This window comes from Crinia signifera, chromosome 19 (genome assembly GCF_055691185.1).
Source record: "Crinia signifera chromosome 19, ASM5569118v1, whole genome shotgun sequence".
In the NCBI taxonomy this organism is placed as follows: Eukaryota; Metazoa; Chordata; class Amphibia; order Anura; family Myobatrachidae; genus Crinia; species Crinia signifera.
In genome coordinates, this window is record NC_139226.1 from 63,166,276 (window position 1) to 63,189,339 (window position 23,064).

The following is a 23,064-nucleotide window of genomic DNA, read 5'->3' on the forward strand; positions in this document are numbered from 1 at the left end:
TTTATATTTAGAAAAGCCAATAATATTAAGGATGCAGTGGTACGGACGTCCCAAACACCAAAGGGAACATAAAATCTAAGGGCTTTTACAGATGCGGCTCCTGCAGTCTGTGTAAATTATGTAAAAGTGAAACTACAAAAATAACGCATTATAAATCCAATCGAACTGGCAAAAAATATGAAATCAGGGATTTTATAACCTGTAGTTCCAAACACTGTATTTACTTACTGGAGTGTACTTGTGGTTTCCAGTATGTGGGTAAGACTACCCGCATGCTTAAGGTGAGACTTGCGGAGCATGCTAGAAACATTAAGTTGGGTCTAGAGACACATAATGTATCGATGCATTTTAAAACAATGCACGGCCAAGACCCTAAACATTTGGTCTCCTTTTGTGGCATAAAGACCGTTCCTACACAATGGAGGAATGGAGATCGGGACACCACTTTGGCCAGGACTGAGATGAGGACGATACATGCATTGAGGACCTTGGTCCCACGAGGACTCAATGCAGACTTCGAACTCAAATGGTTCCTATAAAGTGTGTTTAAGCCCCACCTACTATTCTCAAAAACTCCCTGAGCTTTTAATACCATCAAAGCTTACAATGAATCCTTTGGTGGCTGGTTCTATCCTTCTGTACCTTATACATTAATGGGTCGCCTGTTTTTATCATTATATGAACTCTGTATCCTTATATGAATTTTGTATTTTTATATGTCAGTTTTATATCTATCCCCCTATATAAATTTTGTATTTTTATATGGTAATTCCATTTTAACAATATATGTAGTATATGTGTAATTGTCCCCTATTTTTATTAATATATATGTGAGTTTTTTAATAGAAATATCCTAATATATATGGTAATGTGGTAATGGCGCATAATCCTTATGATTAATTTTCATCTCTCTTTCTCTTAATGTTTTATGTGAAAAAATGAATCTCTGAGAGAGGGGATGTGCGGGCCACCATAGACTCCGGTATGCGTGTCAAATACCGGGTTCCATACAAAATCCAACTTCCGCCTATTACCAAAGCAGGAAGTACGCTCCCAAGCCGCTTGCGTTCCAGCTGCATGCAGTCCAGACACCGGACATAGCTCCGATACTATGTGGAGGAGTCAGAGCGGATATACGCTACCGGAAGTCGGTAGTCCAAGTCAGAAGTGATCCGTCTATGTGTGAACCAGCGGCTATGCGTGTCACAAAGGGGAAGTGACGCGAACGGACTTTTCAGCTGTACGAACTGAGTACTATGCGTGTCAAAGGGGGGAAATGACGCGTACGGACTCATGTATTGGATAACGGGGAGCGGGATTTGTAAATTGGTTAATTCTAATACCAGGAACGCTATGTGCTATAGATATCCTGCACTAACTAGCGAAAAGCCTAATATTGGCACACATTATATAACTAGTTGTTGTGTTAGTATGGAGATAGGTTTATTTATTGATTTCATGTGTATTTAGCTTAATGGTAATATGCTATGTGAATGTTGGTGCTTCCGGGTTTTTTATATTACCACGGTGAGGGGAGGTTTGATCCCTCCTCTTGAATCAATCCCCTTGGGTATATATATCCCAAAGGGACATGTGTCTAGTACACCCTGAGGAAGGACGGTGACGTCAGAAACGCGTTGGTGTACAGGGACGCTGGACACAGGAAAGGCTAATATCTACCCTACCATCAGGGCATCACAGATTGTTCCAACTCATTCCGGGTGAGGAGGAATAATACAGTGTTATTGGTCTCTGCCTGTGCAAAGCTCCCACTATTTTACTACATTTTATTGTATGTTTTTTATCCATTTGGAAATTAAAATTTGTCTTGGAGAAAATCCGGTGACCGCGTATACTTTGGTCCATTGAAAAGGAGTGAGTGACTAAAGAACACGCTACGTGAATATAGGGACCTAAACACAGGTCAGTTTGTCTCCTTATGCCTATGATGTGCGTTGCTGGTTGACTCTGGAGTGATTTTGGAGAACATACTTTGTCCAAAGATACCTTTATGTGAATATAGGGACCATTTCCCAGGTCAGTGCGTGGAATCATTTGTGACATGTGGATTGGTGAATAAAGATATTTGGACAAAGAAAACGCTATGTGTACATAGGGACCCACACTCAGGTCAGTGTGGTCCAATAGTGATATTCACTGGGATCCCAGTAGGACTTGTGGAAACTGAAGAGGAAACCTCTTCACGAGTCACCATTTATAATCAGCGCCGGTTGTTGTTCTCTCATATTTGTTATAAACAACATCCCATTCAGCTGGGATAAAGAGACCCTGCTCCTCCCCCCCCCCAAACCCCCCTACTAAGCATCTTAGAAAAAAAGCACCTTTAAAAAACTCTGTCTCACTTTTTTTGTAGTCGACTGAGATTCTGCCTGTTGCCGCCATGCCTTCAGCTGCTCTGCCTTAAACCGCCACCGCTCTGCCTTCAGCCACTGCTCTGACTTCCCGCCTCTGCCCTCTGACCGGGTGTGGTACGGGACTCCGACAGTCGGGATCCCGATAGTCATTATCCCGACATCGGGATCCCAACTGCCCGGAGTCAGACAGCATGGCGAGCGCAAAAAAGCCCCTTGCAGGCTCGCTGCGATCACCACGCTGCGGGCACCTATTCTATTCTCCCGCTACGGGGGTCGTGGACCCCACGAGGGAAAATAGCGGGTGGCCGTCGGGCACCCGGCTGACGGCATTTTGACAGTCGGGATCCCGACGTCGGGTAAACGACTGTTGGGATCCCAACTGTCGGGAACCCCTCCGGCACCCCCTCTGACCTCCCGCCTCTGTTGCTTTGGTCCTGCACTGCACGGGTTCGATGTGATGTCACCCATGCACCGGCGCACCCGCGCAATTCAATACTGACACCCAGAAGCCAAAAGAGGCTTCTGAAGAATTATTAAATAACGGGGGCTTTACACTTTACAAAATTATCGTGATCTACCGGCGGATCTACATGTTTGGCCACCTCTGACTTAATTCATCTGCCCCTATGTTTGCTGACTGATATATATTCTTGATTCAATTAATTTTTTGTTTCCTGTTACTGTACCTGGATATAAGAATTAAAAATGATACAAAAAAATGGGTACTTGTTTCCTAGCACGGCACCCACGATTTTGAATCGTATGGCATCTTATGCATTGTATCGCATCGCATGCCATATAGCCGCATGCGATGCGATGCGATTTTGCCCCCCTATACGATTTTTAATTGTGTAAGCACCCTAATGGGTGCTTACAATGTTAAATGCACCCCCACGCCACCCCCACTATAAACGCCAACCCGAAGTGTGGCGAGCGGCAGTACGCATCCTCCGACCTTTTCATACCCCCACTATCCACGTCGGTGTGGAGTTGACTTTATATAGTGTGGGGAGCGCAGCAAGCCACTGAGTCCGAAGCGTGGCGAGCCCCGCGAGGGGACGCAAATTACTTTACATGTATTCCATGTCTGCTCGCCACGCTTCGGGCTCGGTGGCTCACTGCGCTCGCCACACTATCTGTAATCAACTCCACGCCAACGTGGATAGTTGGGGTATGAAAAGGTCGGAGGACGCGTATCGCCACCCCTCGCAGGTTCGCTGTGCTCGTCACGCTTCAGGTTTGCGTTGATACTGGGGGTGGCATGGGGGTGCTTTTAACATTGTAAGCACCCATTACGGTGCTTATACAATTAATAATCTTATAGGGGGGCCATTTAACATTGAAAACACCCATTAGGGTGCTTATACAATTTAAAATTGTATGCCATTGTATATGGCATACAATGGCATACAATGCGATGGTATACGATTTTAAATTGTATAACATCGGGTGCCATCACATCGCAGACCATTGTAAGGCTTATGGTATGCGATGCGATGGGCGCCGTGTGTTTCTACAAACATGTATTAAAGCGCACACCCTTTGGCTGCTTCCCGTGATCACACTTAGGCCATTCACCAAGACCAAAAGACAATTCACAGAAACAAAAATATGTGCGTCACAGTGGCGCTGTCGGCAGTAAACACAGAAATAAAGCAAACATAGTGCGAAATATCATTCCACAATAATGCACAAAATACTCAATATCCATTTGTGGAACAATATTTTGCACTATGTTTGCTTTATTTTGAGTTTTAGAGAAGAAGCCCCATAATCTGGAAATAATAAATGGAACAGGAAAGTAATATTTCTGTTCAAAGGGTGGTAGTATACTGCCGACAGCGCCACTGTGACGCACACACTTTTGTTTCTGTGCATACTGCTAAGTATCTTCAGAGAAAAGCACTGGTATGTGTGGTATTTTTGCAATGTACTAATGCAAATTATTTCGATTTAGGACACCCATTAGAAAAAAATTGCTGAAATAGTGTGAAATATACTGTACACACGGCAAACCGAAGCTATTTTCAACGTGGTTTACTGTTTTTGACAAGTCTGATTCTGACTCTGTGGTCTGGATGTTTACCAGCCCAAGCAGCTATTCAGTATTACATTACAATATGTGCTGTAGCTTACTATTCTTAGATTTACAAGAAGCGACCAGTCATTTCTGAAATCTTTGCTGAAGAGTCAACAGTTTAGTCTCTTGACCAATAATGGAAATCTGTATATAAAGTGAGACTGATATGTTGCATAAGGGAAAGAAGAAGTTATTAGATATTAATAGTTGTTATTTTTATAAATACAGAAATGCTTTATTAAATCCTATTAGTAAATGTGAAGTGCTGAACTAAATTATATTTGGGGTGGGGAGGTGGTGGTGGGGATGGGGATGGTGGTGGTGGTGGGGTGTAAATGGTTGCATTTCTCCTCCATTATCTTCCTTATACCCCAATAGTATTCTCCACTTCTTCTACTGCTACTCCAGCATTGTTAATTGTCCACTACTAACCCCTACACCTCCCTTCTCTTAAGCAGCCCATACATGCTGCTATGAGGGCGTGCTGTACTAGCACGGATCACATTGCATTGCATTGCATGTGCATCCGTTGTGCATGCAATGCGATTCAATTTGATGAAACCTAAGTACAAAAAGTATGTGCAAGCACATACTTTTTGTACTTAGGTTTCATCAAATTGCATCGCATTGCATGCACAACGGATGCACATGCAATGCAATGCAATTTGATCCGTGCTAGTACAGCACGCCTTAATAGCAGCGTGTATGGGCTGCTTTACAGTAACCTTGCCTCACTTAATTCTCTCCTTGCCCACCACTGCAGTTTCCCTTCCTCGCAGGAGCCCACACATCCCAGCATCCTCTTCAACCGCTTCTTCAAATCAATCTCACATATATGCTGCAGCAACCCTGATCATTTAATTCATGTCTCTACCCTCTGGAATGCCAGATCTGTCTGTAGCAAACTGATCCACACTCATGTGTGTGGATCTTAACATACCACAACTAATGGTTGTAAAGCGTTGCCTAAATGGTATTGGTTTACACGGTTAATCCCATTGAGGTTGACATGCATGGTGTCAGCAGTGAAGGTCACCAGGGTTTAGCTTGTAAGGTTATGGGGGGGGGGGGGGGGGGGGGGGAATCTTAGAATGCACACCCGATTTACATGATGCTATCATGCTGGGACTTGTAGTTCTGCAAAGAAAGACATGTGGTGCAGATGCACACTCCATATTATTAAATCAATAATAGAGGCTCTTAGTATATTAATTGGCCAAGAAATATTTGCCCACCAACCAGCTTCACGGTAACCTCATTTCTAGTGGGTCCCTAATACTAAGAATCTTGGGCGCGGAACCCCAAAAAGGCCAGCATAAGCCAGTCACCCCAGGGCAGCACACAAGTGAAAAACTAAGCTATAAATGTGTGTTAATAAGAAAGAAGCAGGAGCTAGAGGTTAAAAAGTGTAGTGCTAGGAAGTATAATATTAGTAAAAATAAATAGTGCTAAATAAATGTTAGGGTGTGCCACCCCGAAAGTAACTCGGTTACACCAACCCAAGGGGAGCCGAGCCCTAAATCCATCTCCAAGACTAGCAATGAGTGTAAATTTTTAGGTCTTACCTTCATTGTGCCCTCAGTTTGCAGTCTGTGGCTACCAGGGACCAAACTGGTGAACTAATGTTCAGATCAGGTGGGCGGGGTGCTACTCTAAGTTGAAGGAGTCCCAACCTTCAGGTGTACAGGTGTACACAATGTTAGCTTATGGGGGGGGGGGGGGGATCTTAGAATGCACACCCAATTTACATGAGGTGCTATCATGCTGGGACTTGTAGTTCTGCAAAGAAAGACATGTGGTGCAGATGCACACTCTATATTATTAATCAAAATCAATTAATAATAGAGGTTCTTGGTATATTCATTGGCCAAGAAATATTTGCCCACCAACCAGCTTCACGGTAACCACATGTCTGGTTGGTCCCTAATACTAAGAATCTGGGGTGCGGAACCCCAAAAAGGCCAGCATAAGCCAGTCACCCCAGGGCAGTACATCAATTAATAATAGAGGTTCTTGGAAATGAGGTTACCGTGAAGCTGGTTGGTGGGCAAATATTTCTTGGCCAATGAATATACCAAGAACCTCTATTATTAATTGATTTTGATTAATAATATAGAGTGTGCATCTGCACCACATGTCTTTCTTTAGCTTGTAAGGGTCTGTGAAAATCTTATTAGCATATATGGCTTTTATCACATACCCACACATATAAATTAATCACAATCACATTAATATAATAAAGGTCCATCATAAACCAGAATCTGCTGGATTACCAAAGTCAAAAATACTGTTTTGGCTGGGGAATTTGTTTTGGCCATAGTCTGCCAGGTAAGATGTCATGGTGCTTGAGGGTCTGGAGGCTGCCCTGGGAAGGTCCTGGTGCTGGTGCTTGTGTTGAGAGTGCTCGTGGTGGTGGTGTTGCTGCTGCTGTTGGTGTGATCACCCTCTGACATACAGTAGCCAGGGTAGTGCATAGTTCCCTAAACACATCTCTGATGGTACAATATAGTTTGTATAGATCACTTTGGATTTCCGCCAGTACTGCAGAGGAACACACCTGCATTCGCTGTGATTGTGCAGTTGATATCTCTGCTGCTGCAGTTCATAATTCTGCACCTGCAGCGCTCCACTCCGCTCTGTTTCTGTATTTCCAGAGTGTCCCTTGATCTTAAATTATTTTAAGGAGATCTATTGTTGAGTCTGTGGGGGAAGAGGTGTTTGTGTGTGTGTGTGTGTGTGGGGGGGCTATACTCCACTGCAGTTCTTTCTTGCGCACCCACCGCAGGGCACCTCCCCTCCTCACCATCATCTGATCTTAAAATTGAAATACAAATTTACCTTTAACAGTACTTTCACAACATAAAATAATAATGCAAATTGTTACCAGCTATGTTTTCAAAAAAGGTCTCCACAGGCATATCTGAGTTCATCTGTAAGACCCCTTCAACCTCCTCCAGGCAACATGCATCTCTCTGCCATGATTTCCAGGTCGGCCATTTCCAATCTCCTATCACTGTCACCCCCTGTGGCCTCTACCTCTCTCCCACCCAACAGCTGCTGTCGCCCCCCCAACCCCCACCCCCTGTGGTCTCTACCTCTCTCATAAATGGTCACCCCTGTGGTCTATACCTCTCTCCCACCACTGACCACTGTTGCCCCCGTGGTCTCTACCTCTCTCCCACCTTGTTGCAGCTGTCTCCCCCCCCCCCCCCCCCCCCGTGGTCTCTACATCTCACCCACACAGCCACTGTTGTCGCCACCCCGTTGTTTTCAGCCCGACTGCAGTGTCTCACTCCCCTTCGTCTGCTATCCCACTACATACCTCCCAACATGACCCTCCCCAGGAGGGACACAGTGCTCTGCTCCTGGACTTCCCTCTTAATTTATTACTACCATCACCTGTGGTATAACGCCTTTCTTGTCCATTAACCTGTTTAAAACAGGTAACCGGAATCATAAATTATGAGGAAAGTCCAGAAACAGAGCATTGTGTCCCTCCTGGAGAGGGTCATGTTGGGAGGTATGTTACTACCTGGCTGCTACATCTCTTCCACCCAGCAGCGGCTATGTATCTGTGTGTGTCAGTGTCTGTGTCTCTGCATCCATGTATCAACGTCTGTGTGTCGGCTTAATCTTTGCATCTGTCAGTGCAGGTGTGACAGCTTATGTGTGTCAGCTCCTACATGTTAATGTCAGCATATGTCTGCATGTCAGCGTCCATCTCTCTGTGTTAACATCATTGTATAAGGATCTGTCAGTGTGTCAGCATAATTGTGTCAACATCATTGTGTTAGCATCTGTGTGTGTGTTAGTTTGTCAGCTTCGTTGTGTCAATGTCAGCAGGTTAACGTTTGTCAGCATCTGTCTTAGTGTCTTACAGCATCTGTGTGTCAGCGTATACAAGTTAGTGTCAGCATATGTCTGCATGTCTGTGTCAGAGTCCAGCTGTCAGCATTTGTGTGTGTCATTGGCTGTCTGCTTGTCAGCATCTTTGTTCAAGTGTGACAGCGGCTGTTTGTGTGTGAGTGTCCACATACGTCTACATGTGTGAGTCATTGTTTGTGTGTCAGAAAACATCTGTCAGCATACATGAGTTTGTAAGCAGCTTTCTGCATGTCACCATTTGTGTGTGTATGTGTCAGCAGCTGTCTGTTTGTCATCATTCCTACCCCTCTTCCTCACTGCCCGTCATTTTAAGGCCATGCCCCCTAAGGGTCCCACTAGTATTGTGTGATGTTGTCAGACTATGTGTACGTGGGGTCCCGTTACCTGACACTCCTGTTCTCCCTTCCGGCACTGCTCGTCTACTGTCTGCCTGTTTCACTCGCCTGCAATTCAGAGGGCAGAGGGACAAGGGTACCCCAGGGAGACAATACCCCAAAACACCCCACAAACTGGTCACCACACGTTAGGACGGTGATCAACGATTTTATTTAGCTCCAAGGAAACTGGATCACCGCTTTGAGGAATGATGAAGAATATTTCACAACAATAAGGAAACGCGATAAAATGGATGAGGACAATTCACATTTGATGAATAAAGATTTAGAGAAATTTCCACCTAGGTGATGCTGTGCGCAATGAGGTCACTGAGGCACCATAGGCCGCAACTCGCGCAGTACCACTACAATAAATGCAATACACCGTTTTCTATAAATAACCTTTTGCAATAATGCAAGAATAATAAGAAGAACCAATAAAGAAAGGTATCGTGCACGATGGGGCCGTCTAGGGTACTGACAGGCCACAATTCGCACGGTACACTCCGACAAAAGTACCGCTATACAGTTAACCCACTGTGCAAAGAAGTGCAAACATCAAACTTTCTCAATACATAAATTACAGTATCAATTTCCCTGAAAACTGCGCAGTTTTACCCTTAAATCTAGGTACCTTTGGCCTAGGTGCACCAATCCACTACTACGTGGAGGATAGCAATCTAACACTGGGATTTGCAGGCTTTGGCCCGCACAGTCTCTGGTGAATCCGGGTTAATTGCTGGAGATCAAAGGGGAATGGTAATTCCTGTGGCCTGTCGCCAAGGGAGTGTGCGGTAAGGCCTCTATTGCAACAACGGCAAAGTCTCCACTGCGGGATTGGTAGCTGGGGGCCTGAGGAGATAATCAGGGCATGGGCCACTGGTGTCCTGAGCTAGGAGGCCGTGAGGGCAAGGGTCACTGAAGCTCAGGGTTAAGAGGTAGTGCGGGCTCAGGGGAAAGGCGAGGCGCCCAGGAAGGGTAACTCGGTGATTCCTGGGATACTGGTGCCGTTGCCAGCTCCTGCCGGTCACTACTGAACCAAAGGCACACTGCTGGGCACTTGTCACACTGCTGGGCGCTTGTCACACTGCTGGGCGCTTGACATACTGCTGGGCACTTGTCACACTGCTGGGCACTTGTCACACTGCTGGGCACTTGTCACACTGCTGGGCACTTGTCACACTATACAGGTCACAGGGGCTTACAGGGGCTCAGTTGCAGCTGAGTGTCCAGAGAGGGGAAGCCCTTTTCCTGCTGACACGGGGCTGTGGGCAGTGGGGAGGAGGTAAAGGCAGTCACTGGGAGAAACTGAAGGGGTGTTTGGGCCACTGAACAACTGGAGCTCAATAGCTCCTGAGTCCTGGAATTAACTTGTTAGGCACTAGGAGGTTGGTGATTAGGAGGTGGAAGGGGAGCTGGTGAGGGTGCAGTACCTGTATTCTCTTACTGGCTGCCAGCTCCTGCTGGTCACATTTGGGGCCTCTGTGTCGCCTTTCACTGGGTGGCTGCGCCGACTCTCTCCCTCCTTCCTGGTGGTTCTTGTCTTCTCTGGCGGGCGCCGACCGCTGCTGCTGCTGGGCACACTGCTCTGTCCCCGGCCTCTGCTCCTGGCGGGGATCGCGGCGCTGCTCTCCGTCAGGTGGGGAGTTCTCGGGTCACCGCTGCTGCTGCCGTCCTCTCTCCGGCCGCGTCACTCACTGCCGGGGGACTCGTAGTGGCTCTCCCTCTCTCTCCTCTGTCAGTTCGGCCGCCGGGGAGCGCAACTCTCCAGCTTCCTGCTGACTGCGGCTGTGTGGGGATGGATCACCCTCTCAGCCCCCAGCTCTCCGGTACGCTCTTCCGGCTTCCCTCACTGCCCCGTGCCTCTCCTGGCTCCGATCCCTCCTCTCTCTTCGCGCTCTTCTCAGGTACCGCCCCCTCCTCCTCCTTCCTGCGCTGGCAACATGTTCCTCTGCCCAGCAACAGGTTGGGACGACCCCACAGACTTGGCGCCCTCTGAGCCACCAATGAAAAGGGTCCCAGGGGTTTTAGCCAGCGATCCAGCTGCGGGGCGGTTGCCTAGCAACCCCCCCGAGCATACATGAGCCCACCATATTGATGATGGGCAAGAAGAAGGGCAAACAAGGGAAAGGTGGGATACTCCTGGTTCTGGGGTACCACAATTGTTCTTCTTTTTATTTCTTTGTTTTGGATTTGGAAAACCCCCTTTCCTCCCTGTGGTATCTGTATGACAGACAGGCAGCAGTGGCAGGCACTTTAGTTTCAGTACCACTGCCCCTTTCCTTCCTGTGGACATTATTAGTAAGGGGCACTACTAGTGTGGGCATTATGTGTATAAGCAGCACTACTACTGTGAGCATTATGTGTATAAGTGACACTAGGCATTATATATATAAGGAACACTACTTGACATTGTTTATAAGCGTCACTACAGTTAACATTGTGTATAAATTTCACTACAGTGTGGTGTAATGGGGTACTACTGTGTGTTGTAATGTGAATAAGAGGCACTACTGTATGACAGTGTGAATAAGAAACATTACTGAAAGACAATGTGGATAAGAGGGGCTACTGTGTGTCACTTTTCTGATTTACACACCTTCTGTCCTTTTATTAATTATGGTAGAGAGGGCGCAAATTTATAGTTTGCAGGTAGGCGCCAAACACCCTAGCACCGGCCCTGACTGCCATAGACATTACCGCATGGCTGTGTATTCATTTTAACATGAATAAACATCATACAAACTGTAAATATCAAAACTGTGCTAGTCTTCTGCACTTATTGACATCTAAAATGTTGGAAGGTTCCGTTGTAATGACTGACCACGTTGACGGCGACCGTTATTTCTTTCCATACCCTTTCTTTGGAAGCAGCACACATATTTTTTGGGCCAGATTCAATAAAGTCCTCTGTTCTAGGCACCAAAATTGCAAGCTCACGAGGTAGGAATGCAGGATTTCTGCTTTTATGGCTGGCTTCTTGGCTTGATTCCCCACTGGTGCCGGGCCTTTCTCTTTCCTCCGGAGCTGCCCCTTCCTGACCAATTTGTTGTTCTGTTGATATACTGTAGATGCCCTTGCTGATGCTGCTGGGGGTGCTGGTGCCTCTTCTGCCATTCTCCTTTCTTGAGCACTCTCTTTGATATCAGTGGTAATTTAAGTTTGTTCTGCTACTATTTCTTCATCCTTTGCTGCAATTTGCTTGCTGATGTGCAGGACGGTGTCTGTTTTAAAATAAATTATTTTTTTTGCATCTGCGTTTTTTAATTGCAAATTAAATTCAATTAACATTTATTTGTAGTTGTTCACCTTTATCTGCTGTTGGCAACGAATGGTTAATTTAAGCAAACTTACACATGAATTTGTTAATTAATGCATGCCTGCACTCATGTGTTATGGGAGCTTCTTTTCAAATGTGTTGTGGGATGAGCAGGTTGTGTGGTGATTTTTGGTGAGTGCGGAGGGAATCGGTACATCTGTCAGACCAGACTTAGGTCTACAGTCATTATTTAGGTTGAACCATTTCTGTCCATATCCATAAATAATATCTAAAAGGTAATTTATCAGATAAAAACAATAATCAGACATATAGGGATATACAACAATAAAATCTAATATAATTCACATAATAAAATTGGTTTACATAAAAGCTGTTTTAAGATCTGCAAGGAGTGACACTTATTCTAAAAAACATTTAGGTTCGAATTCTGTGTTCAGGCCTAGTGGGGTTAGGGTTTTGAGTTTGAAAATCCATTCCATTTCTGTTTTTGAAAGTCTTTTTTTCAATATCTTGACTTTGGAAGGATTTGTGTTATACCCCAGAAATTTTTTTTTTTATCAAAAATTTCTGGGTTATAACACAAATCCTTCCAAAGTCAAGAACTAGAGATATTGAAAAAAGACTTTCAAAAACAGAAATGGAATGGATTTTCAAACTCAAAACCCTAACCCCACTAGGGCCTGAACACAGAATTCGAACTTAAATGTTTTTTTAGAATAAGTGTCACTCCTTGCAGATCTTAAAACAGCTTTTATGTAAACCAATTTTATTATGTGAATTATATTAGATTTTATTGTTGTATATCCCCATATGTCTGATTATTGTTTTTATCTGATAAATTACCTTTTAGATATTATTTATGGATATGGACAGAAATGGTTCAACCTAAATAAACCTGTTGTGGTTTCAAAAAAATGGCGGATGCAGCAAGGAACAACGGCTTTTATGCAATGTAATCTCGCCGAGTTCCGGTTGTCATGACTACCACCAAGCGGGTGCCACCCTTGTAACAGAGAAATGGTGTCCCGCATCCAACACAGAACTGGGTACCTGAAATCCTTTGCAAGGGTGCTGGTGCGCACTGTGCCTGGGCCAGGTTTGTCAACTTTTAGGGAATGGTGTAGGGGGAGGGGGCAGCAGGCATGAATCAAAAGGGGGTGGGCTGGAGGCGGGGCTCGCCAATGGAGCCAGAATGAGAGCATGGCAATTGCGATTTCATCATCATGGCCACAACCCTGCCATGCAATGTCGGTAATAAAGGCATTGCACAGCAGGGGGCAGGGTCATCTGGCTCCCATGAACTTTCCCACCAATAGGGGTTGTGGGAGGCTGGAGCCATTGTAGGGGATTTGCCCTTTCTGGGGGCTTAGAGGCGGACGTGATCTTCGAGAGCCTCCCAGCCAATCCAGGAGAGTAGGCAAGTATGCCCTGGGCCCGACAATCCATTTTATTGTGACCAGAGCGCATGGAGGGGTCCCCACAGCTGCTCCCCCCCCATTGTGTGGCTGCAGCATGGCAAGCTAGTCTCCAGCAGCAGAGAAAGTTGCTGCGCTGTAGCTTTACCTAGTTATAACCAGTGAACTGACCTACAGTAACCTAGAAAATAAAACAAAATCAATTATAAAGAAAAAGAAAAAGGTATTGAACTACGGAGGGATGTACAGCTGCCCTATCAACTGTGTTCTAACTCCAAGGCACCTAACAAGAATCTGGCATTATGGGTTTGCAGGAGGGAGGAGCTTAGATTTAAAGTAACAGTTTGTGTTCCACAGGGAAACAGGGAACATAGAAACTTTAACACTCATTTGTGAAATAATTTCACTGTTTTTTTCTGTTTCCAAGACTAGTTATTAGACTTAATATTTAGACCCCCAAAACAATGCCAATACTGTAGAATGTATCTGCCAATTATAGTCAGCGGCAGTTCCAGTGACAATCTGGTGACTTGCAGTAGAAGGTCTATTTAAAGTTAGTAGAAGTCTTTTTGTGCCTAATCTGTCATTTGTCTTTGCCTACAGTGTACCATCATGTTATACTTCCCCATTGTATGAAACAAGCTTGTATAGACAGTTTGGCAGTACAATGGTCTGTAACATGCTCCTGTTAATCGGCTTCCTGTGCTTTATGTGTGAGTATTCATTTATTTTACTACAAGAATTTCAATTGTTTGTCCTATTACATACGGTTTGTGTGCATGTGTATACAGGGTGGTAAAATCATTGGGCCAAGGACTGACAAAAGTGGCAGGGCCCCCATGCCCATATAGAGGGGTTGGGAAAGAGGAAGAGTTTTTGTGAAAGGCATAGTATGCTGTGGCATACTGTATTTGTTACAATTAAGTAGGGGGATAGAAGATATAAGAGGTGTAATAAGAGACCCAGGCCAAGGAAGGAGAAAAACTGGACACCATGAAGACATTCACATAGGTGACTAATGGGGTAGATGTGGGGGGAGGCATGCGTCCCTGCTAAGCCAACTCCAATATCCCCCCGCCGAAATCATACTCAGGCACAGTATATAGAATTGACCAGAGAGTACTACTTGGGAGCTGCAATTTCTATTTAAAGTGACCACCCCCATTAAATATATTGTGCCAGAATTTAAACTATTTTTTATTATGTATTTTATTTTTTATCCATACTATTACTGTATTAAACATACTGCATATGGCACTCACTACATGCACATCCCGTGTGTCCTGTAATTATTGTAAATGTTTAGTTTCTTGTTGAACTAAAGGAACCTGTGGATTCTTTAATGGCCTGCATGTTCTTACTTGTGGTTCTCCAAGCTTGCTGGGACCTGTAAATCCACATGGAAAAATAGGAAATGAATGAACGCAGGTGCTTAGTAAATTACAAAATGTGAGTTAAAAAAAACCCACTTTGGAAAATGTTTACCCCTGTCGCCCACCAGGTGGGATGCATTGAGCTGTCCAATCACTGTGGCCAGCAGTGATCAGGACATACTAATGGCTGAACTGCAAGTGCGGAGGGACCAGGAGGGTTCAAAGGGTCAACAACAGTCAGAAGGTCAATAATATTTAGGCCAACACCAAATGGTCAACATGCACAAGGTTGGTAAGGACAAAAGGTTTTTTGATTTTTTTATATTTATTGTGGATGGTTTTTCCATCTAGGACCACCATTGTGGAAATGCATTGCTCATCACAAGGTTACTAAAGGTTATGATTAGTGACATGAATAGTAAACCATATAATAGGTACAGTAATCAAACATGAAAATCCCCAAAACATTTGGGTCTTTCAACATTTAGTACTTGTTGACCTTTTATCCATAAAGACATTTTGTCAATGTCAACCTCATACATGATGAACATATGGTGTCAACATATTGCCTGTTCTGGATCTTAAGTCCAAATACCACCAAGAGGTCCCTCTGATATACAGAAGACTATTAGGTATGCGTGCACACATGACATAACTGTGGTCGCTTACCAGCGATGCAGCATTTTGGAGGCAGCAACAAGGCATTGTGTGGGGAGCAGACCGTTTGCTGGTTGGGCCACTTTAATTGCATGAAATAACATGCAGCCGCTGCAAGCTGAAACATGGTGGACCGGCAACTGGATTCATGGGGTCAACCTTAATATGCGAGTGCTTTGCCTTATAGTGAAGCACTCGCATGATAGTAATTGCGACAAGGATCACAAACACAGGGATTCAGATGAAGTTTTTGGTCTTTATTTTGAAAAGCAGGTCACAGCATACCAGATAAATTCCATAGGCAAGTGAGCTACAGGCAGCAGCATCAGCGGTGTAACTATAGCACCGCAGCCCCTGCCACCGCGGGGGGCGCTGTGCATGTAGGGGCGCCGGGGGCTGCGGTGCTATAGTTACACCCTCCCCAATCCCCCGCAGAATTACCTATCTTGCTGGTCCCGGCGGCTCCGTTCTTCTGCTGAGGACCACCACAAAATGGCCGCCCCCATAAAGCACACAGTTCTCTGAAACTGTCTGCTGTATGGGGGCGGCCATTTTGTGGTGGTCCTCAGCAGAAGAAGAACGGAGCCGCCGGGACCAGCGCGATAGGTAAGGCTGCAGGGGATTGGGGGGGGTTTGCATGGGCGGCGGGGTGGTGGGGGATTGGGGGGGGGAGGGCGGCGGGGGATTGGGGGTGCTTGGCGGGGCAGCGGTGGGGGGGGCGCCTAAAACTTAGTTACGCCACTGAGCAGCATACAGGTAATCGCAGCATAGACTCTCCAAATGCTTCAGTGGTCGCTACCATAGCCCACACCCTGGCCTATCGCTTGTGCAGCTAATCCACCAGCAAGAGCATTTACCCTTTGTCCTGGAATCACTTATATCAGTAGATCACAGATGTTGCTGATTACCCAACCTGACTTCTGTGATACAGGCTTGCCACACAGGACACAGCAGAGGGGCGCCCTGCAAACCTTTGGTGCCCGGAGCACGAGCTATGCCTCTGCCCCCACCCATATGCTAGCAAATGCAGTTGTAGTTTTGCAAACATTCAAAAACTATAACCCATGCTGAAACAGGCCTATATTTTAGGCAGTTAGAAAAAAATTGTTACTATATTTCTAGCTGGAACTAGAAATCTATTACATAAAACAGAAACTTGCTATATGCAAGAATTGTGGTGTAGCGATAGAGTCACTTCAGGTTATAGCAGAAACTAGGGGTACTGACTCCCCACCTTAAACCGGCTCTGCCAAACACCCCCGTCCTATGAGTACAGCACTGTCCTGGACCCCCCCCCCTCCCCCCTTTCTTGCCAGCTTCACAAATTACTTACAAAAGTACCCACCCCCTGTAGTAACTTCCTACTGTGCTACAGTGTCTCTCTGTCAGGAGACACTTGTGCACACTCCCGCTCTGTGCACACTCCCGCAGCAAGGTAAGCGCCATCATTCTTCCCTCCCTACTGCTGGGGCTGACTCTCTCCGACTCCGCATCGCTCAGTCCCTGCCCCCTTCCTGCCACTCACTCCTCCGAGCCGCCAGATTCTCACTTCCTGGCAGGGAGTCCCTGCACCCGCATGGTGATATTTATTACAGGAGGCTGCTGAATCTAGCGACAGTGGCGCAGCGGCACCCCTGTCTCTGCGCTGCGGCACCCCAGGGCGCCGCGGCGCACAGTTTCGGAACCACTACCATACCATATGGAGAAAAATGTCTGGCACATAACATATTGGGCTGGAGGGAGGTGATGTAGACCCCCTGCACACCACATTACAGGTATCGCGGGGGGCCTCCGTCATCGCACCGCGATGCCAGCCGCATATGTTAGTACATATGCGCTGGCACCGTGGCGGCCGAGTGGCGAAGGGCAGCGATGTATATAAATATATCCCGCCCATTGGCTGAACCTGACCAAACCTTAAATATAATGCATATCCACAGCATGCAAATCATAAATGTCTATCATGCAGTAAGACATGCTCACCATCATGAGATGGGTTGGGATCGTTTGGTCTACAACAACTAGGTCGACAAGCATTAGGTTGACACCACTAGGTTGACAATCAGCAAGGTCGACATGGGTCTAGGTTGACATGGGTCAAGGTTGATGTCAACCTTGGTCGACCTGGGTGTAGGTGGACAGGACATTAGGTGGACATGGGCAAGGTCGACAGTCAAAGGGTCGACGTGGGGTTTTTCACGTTTTTTTACCCGAATGTCAACACAGTGGACAAAGTTTGAAGTGCACCACATTCACTTGTGATGCTTCGGGCACGGTGCCTCGCTACGCTCGGCAAACTATTTTATTCTCCCACCATGCCCTAATGGATGGTAGGATATGAAATACCACCTGTTGGCACATGTCGGCTCAAACAACTGTGAAAAACACCATGAAGATCTTTTGACTGTCAACCTTGCCCATGTCGACCTAATGCTTGTGTCGACATAATAACCTGTTGACCTAGACACATGTCGACCTTGACCAATGTCCACCTAGACCCATGTCGACCTTGTTGCCTGTCGACCTAGTGGTGTCGACCCAATGCTTGTCGACCTAGTTGCTGTAGACCCAATGACCATATCCCCATGAGATTGGTCATGGGGATAAAGAGACCACCAATGGACTAATGCAGTATGCATTGGAGCGCATCACATCACGAGCCTCAGGACCTGACCTTAAGGACATCCACCACCTAAGTCTCCTTGTCGGCTCGTGATTTTAGGTTCGGACACAATACCGCAGCAAACCCCGGGAGAAGCGTAACCTCAAAACAAGCACTACCTCCGAGGCTCCAGGTTTGTGCGGGACCAGCAAGAGACAAATACCAACATATCCCAGTAAAGATTGACACTATCTGAGACAGTGGCACCGAGCTGTGGCAAGGAAAGGCTCACGCTCAGACACTAGACTATACAATATATATTAATGAAATATACATATTTTCTATATCTCTATCAAATAAACAGTTGTTTAAAATATGATTTTATGGCTCGTGTACTGTAGATGAAATATGATTTCAAGTGATTTCGGATTAATTTCCTAGGCACAGTATTTGCGGGGGATAATACTGTATTTCAGTGGCTAGTAAATCCAAAGCAGACCATTGCTGCAATTGAAAAACAATTATTCACTACATTGGTGGAACACTTTATAAGCTGTAATACAGTACATTACACCACCCAGTGTTAAAACTATACATACCAACTTGCTGCTCAGCAGACATCAGGGCACAACATGATATGAGGACTGCTTTCAGGCATACTTGCCGACTTTGGAGCTGCCGTCTCCGGGAGAGGGCAGCCAGCTCTGTTTGGCGGGGAGCGGGGCCATCGCTGGGAGAAAAAAAGAGCCGGTTTGGAGCGGAGCCACAGATGGGTTGTCCTGTTGGGGGGCGTTCCTAGGGTAAACGGATAATTTTACCCGCGGACACCCCCGCCGAGGGGCTGTTTGTGGGAGATGGGGGTTATACGGGAGGGTTGCCCTCCTTTAAGGGAGGGCCGGGAGGGGGACCTGAATTCCGGGACCCTCCCGGCCATTCTGGGAAGGTAGGCAACCCTGCTTTCAGGCCAAATTCAGTGCCAAGGCACGGTTTTCTGAAAAGTGTATGTGGACACATCTGTACATGCCCATTGGTTCTGGTTGGAGACAAATCAAATGGAGTCACCCTTGTATTCAAGAAACCAGCACCAGGCTCTTGGACCAGTCCTGGTTACAAAAATACAGGGGGGAAATAGGTGTCCCCTGTATTTTTATAACAAACACCAGGCTCCAACAGCCAGTGGTGTCATTCCACAGCTGAGGGAAAACTTTTTATATAAGTTACCACGGCAAAATATGACACCCTAGCTGGTCAGCCCTGGCCGGGTCCCTGGGGGAGTGGGGACCCCCAATAAAGGAATCCCCTCTCCAGTGCACCTTAAGCTTGGGCTGAAGCTGGGGCTGCCCCAGGCACCCCTGGGCAGTGGGTACCAGGCTGATGGTGATTAAAGGGTTAAAAACAAGTGTAAAAATAAGATTTTGGGTTTTGTAGTAAAACTTGACACAACTTACCAGGTGTGGTGCTCCCCCAAAGACTGACACTGCAGATCAAGATAGGTATGAATGTATGTATGTAATACAGTTGTACTTTATTTGGCTTGTTGTTCAGTTATTTTGGTATTGGTTCTGTAGTAGAACTACAAGTCCCAGCACATGGGGGAGAATTGCTTGGCCTTGTAGTTCTACTACAAAACCCAATATCTTATTTTAACACTTGTTTTTAACCCTTTAGTTGCCATCAACCTGGTGCCCAGGGGTATCAGGGACAGCCCCTAGCTTTAACCCGGGTCAGGGGTGCCCTGGAGGGTGATGAGCCCTTTTTTTGGAGGGTCCCCACTCCCCCAGGGACTCGGACAGGGCTGACCAGCCAGAGTGTCATGTGTTCTATTTGTATTTTTAGCCGAATTCAGCAGTACAAATGTTATTAAATGAGCCGAACACCATAGCACTCATGGCCATAGAAAGCTGAATTCTGTCCATAATGTACTCATTTGTATATCCTAATTTGGCTGAAGTTGACGTTCCTAAATACAAATTCCAGTAAATGATGAATAGTAAATGATCCGTACATGGTAAACGGACGTATTTTAGACCAAACGGTTATGAACGGGTGCATTTGTACCTGTTTGATCTTAATAAATTTACCCCACAGTGTCTAGATAGACAGGCAATAGGTCAACACCAAAAGGTCGATAGGCAATAGGTCAACATGCTCAACATGCTCAAAAGGTCGATAATGCCAAAAGGTAGGTACATTGAAAGTTTTTCACAATGTTTTAATTTTCTTGCACTTTTCAGACTATTATCCATCCACGTGTACTACAATCTAGAACAGTAAATTATCAACAGTATCGAGTGCAGTGCGGCACCGGGCCTGAAGCATGGTGAGTGCATGCCATGCGAGGGTACACCTTACACTAATTGGAGATCCATGTTGTCAGGTGTCGACATTGACACAAACAAAATGTAAAAAACTAATTATCGACCTTTTTCATGTTGACCTTTTCACCCCGTCCAGCTATTGCATGTCGACCTATTGACTGCCTATATAATAATCCAAACCCCATGCCCATAGCACTCACATGGCACTTGCATCAGAAACAGCTATGTCCATCTTGATCATCACCACCTAGCAATGCCTACTTCAAATCTGTGCACAAGATGCATCTTACGGCATCTTATACCTCCCCATCGCAACTACCCCCACCCCAGTATGCAACCCGCCCGTCCATGCCAACTATACTTACCTGAAGCCAGGCACCTGTGATCAATGCTCCATGGGCACTGTCTGTCATCGTATCCTCCACCTCTGATTCTGTAACTTGAGCGCCGCTCAGCAGCATTACTTTCCTGCTGGAGGCCACGCAGGAGGACCTGAGGACCAGCAGGACTCAGGTCCCTCGCTGAAGGTGATTATGATTTTGTTTTCTTTCTTCCACAGTGATCAGCTTGTCTGTCCATCAGACACATAGCTGATCGCACTGCCCATGTCCCAGCACAGCTTTTTCAGCATATAGACAGAGAAAGACATATCACGATGAGTCCTGTGATGATGCTGTCTTAGTATAGCCATAGCATCACTGATTGCTTTTTTTTTTTTTCACTTTTTAAAAACAATAAGTTTAGCTAGATCACATCTCCTATTAGTATGGGAAATGTGATCTGGTTACTAAAAAAGTCTGATTAAGGAGGTCAACCTTTTTGAGTCGCAAAGCTGTGATTTTTTCAGCTTTGTGAGCCAACTAAACGTAGCCCACCGCCAATACAGACTCCTGCCCCTGCTCGCACGGTGAATGTCCCTGCACCCATGGGAATGGATGTTTTGCATAAAAATCCATTTGCAGGCTTGCATGCGGGCACCAAATCATTCGATGATCCCTGACCATCAAATGATTTCTTAAGCGCTCGCAAATCTAAGTCACAATCTTACGTGAACAGGGCGGGCAGCTGACATCCGGTGGCATCAGCTGCCCGCCCCTGACACCCGTGTCATGGTGCCATTTGCATGGGAATGCCCAGTGTTAACTTATCATGTGGACACCCATGAAATGCACTGCTCCTTACGAAGGGGCTGGCGAATATTCAATTTGCCGCGTCCATTTGCCCAAAGAGCCTGCACATGTGCATAAATGTTTATGCGAATGTACACAAACAAAACATCGCTCCCTGTGTGAACGCGCTGGGGAGCCGACAGACCAGAATGACCTCCTTAGAGCAGTTTTTCATAAAATCTATAACTGCTCCAAAAGCCCTTTACATACAGGTACCGAAATATTGGGAAAAGAGTGTAAAAAAATATTATTTTAGTGAAAAAAAAATATGTTAATAAATCTGTCCCTTAATGTGTTGATTTATTAGTAGTCAATTGCAGTGCGGATCAGGAGAGGGTGTGGCAGTCCACCCCAGAGGTGTCCCTGTGCCCTCAAAGAAGGTCAATTGCAGCTAATGCTGCTCAGAGAAAGAACTGCATTTTTATTGAAACAGCAGGGCTGTGAGGGGTTAACAGACAGCTAGTGTCCCAGCTCCCCTGCACTTGTGACAGGAAGCTGAGAGGTCAGAGGTGATCCCAGCAGCAAGGTGAGAGGGAGGAAGTGTGGAGAGAGTGAGAAGACGTGCTGGGAGCAGGGTGATACTCAGGCAGAGAGAGGAGAAGTAGAAAACCCAGCAGCGTGTGTGCAGTGAATGGAGAAGCTGTTCCCCTGTCCTGCACTGAAGAGGAGATCAGGTGCTGCTGATAGGTGCCAGGCAGCGTGACTGGCCAGCAGAGTGAGACACAGGGCGAGATGTACTAAAGGGAAAATGCGGTAAAACCCCTATTTTACCGCATTTTCCTATGTACTAAAACCCGTTCGCAGCCGTTTCGCAGGGCAGGGTATCGCCACCTTTGGGTGGCGATACCCTATAGAAGCCTATGGGCTTCTTTTCGCTGCCCGCCGCGTCGCCGCAACCCCGCCGCCTCGCCGACCCCCCCTTTCCCCCCTCCCTTGGGCTTACCTTCTTGCAGGTCCTCCTGGACCCCGGAAGGTAAGCCCTTCCTCCCCCTAGCAACGCAGCCGGACGTCCTTCCGGCTGCAGGGGGAGGAGGAAGCGCCGGGGACAGCTTGCTTAGCTGTCCCCGGCGTGAAACAAGCTGCAGAAGCCGGCTGGGAGGTGACGGAGACCCCCCGCAGACCACAGTACAGGTATCGCGGGGGGCCTCCGTCACCGCATCGCGATGCCAGCCGCATATGTTAGTACATATGCGGCGGCATCGCGGCGGGGGGGGCGCGAAGGGCGGCGATGTATTTTAATACATCCCGCCCATAGAGAGGAGTGAGAGACCCTGAAGAGTCATGACCAGCAGGAGCTGGCATCTGCAGCTGAGAGTTAAGGTACAGGAGCACCCCTACCCCCAGGCTGGCCTGCACCCCACATTGGCCCACTTTACCCAGCTATTGAAGTGGCTCTGCACTGCATAGGGGACAACTGTTATTGGGGTGCTGATCACCCTGCGACATTAGCAGCCCAGAGACACCTGCAACACCCCTCTGGCTGCATGCCAGATTTGCCACCACTGCCAAGCCTATATCTACAGCCTTCGTTGTAAT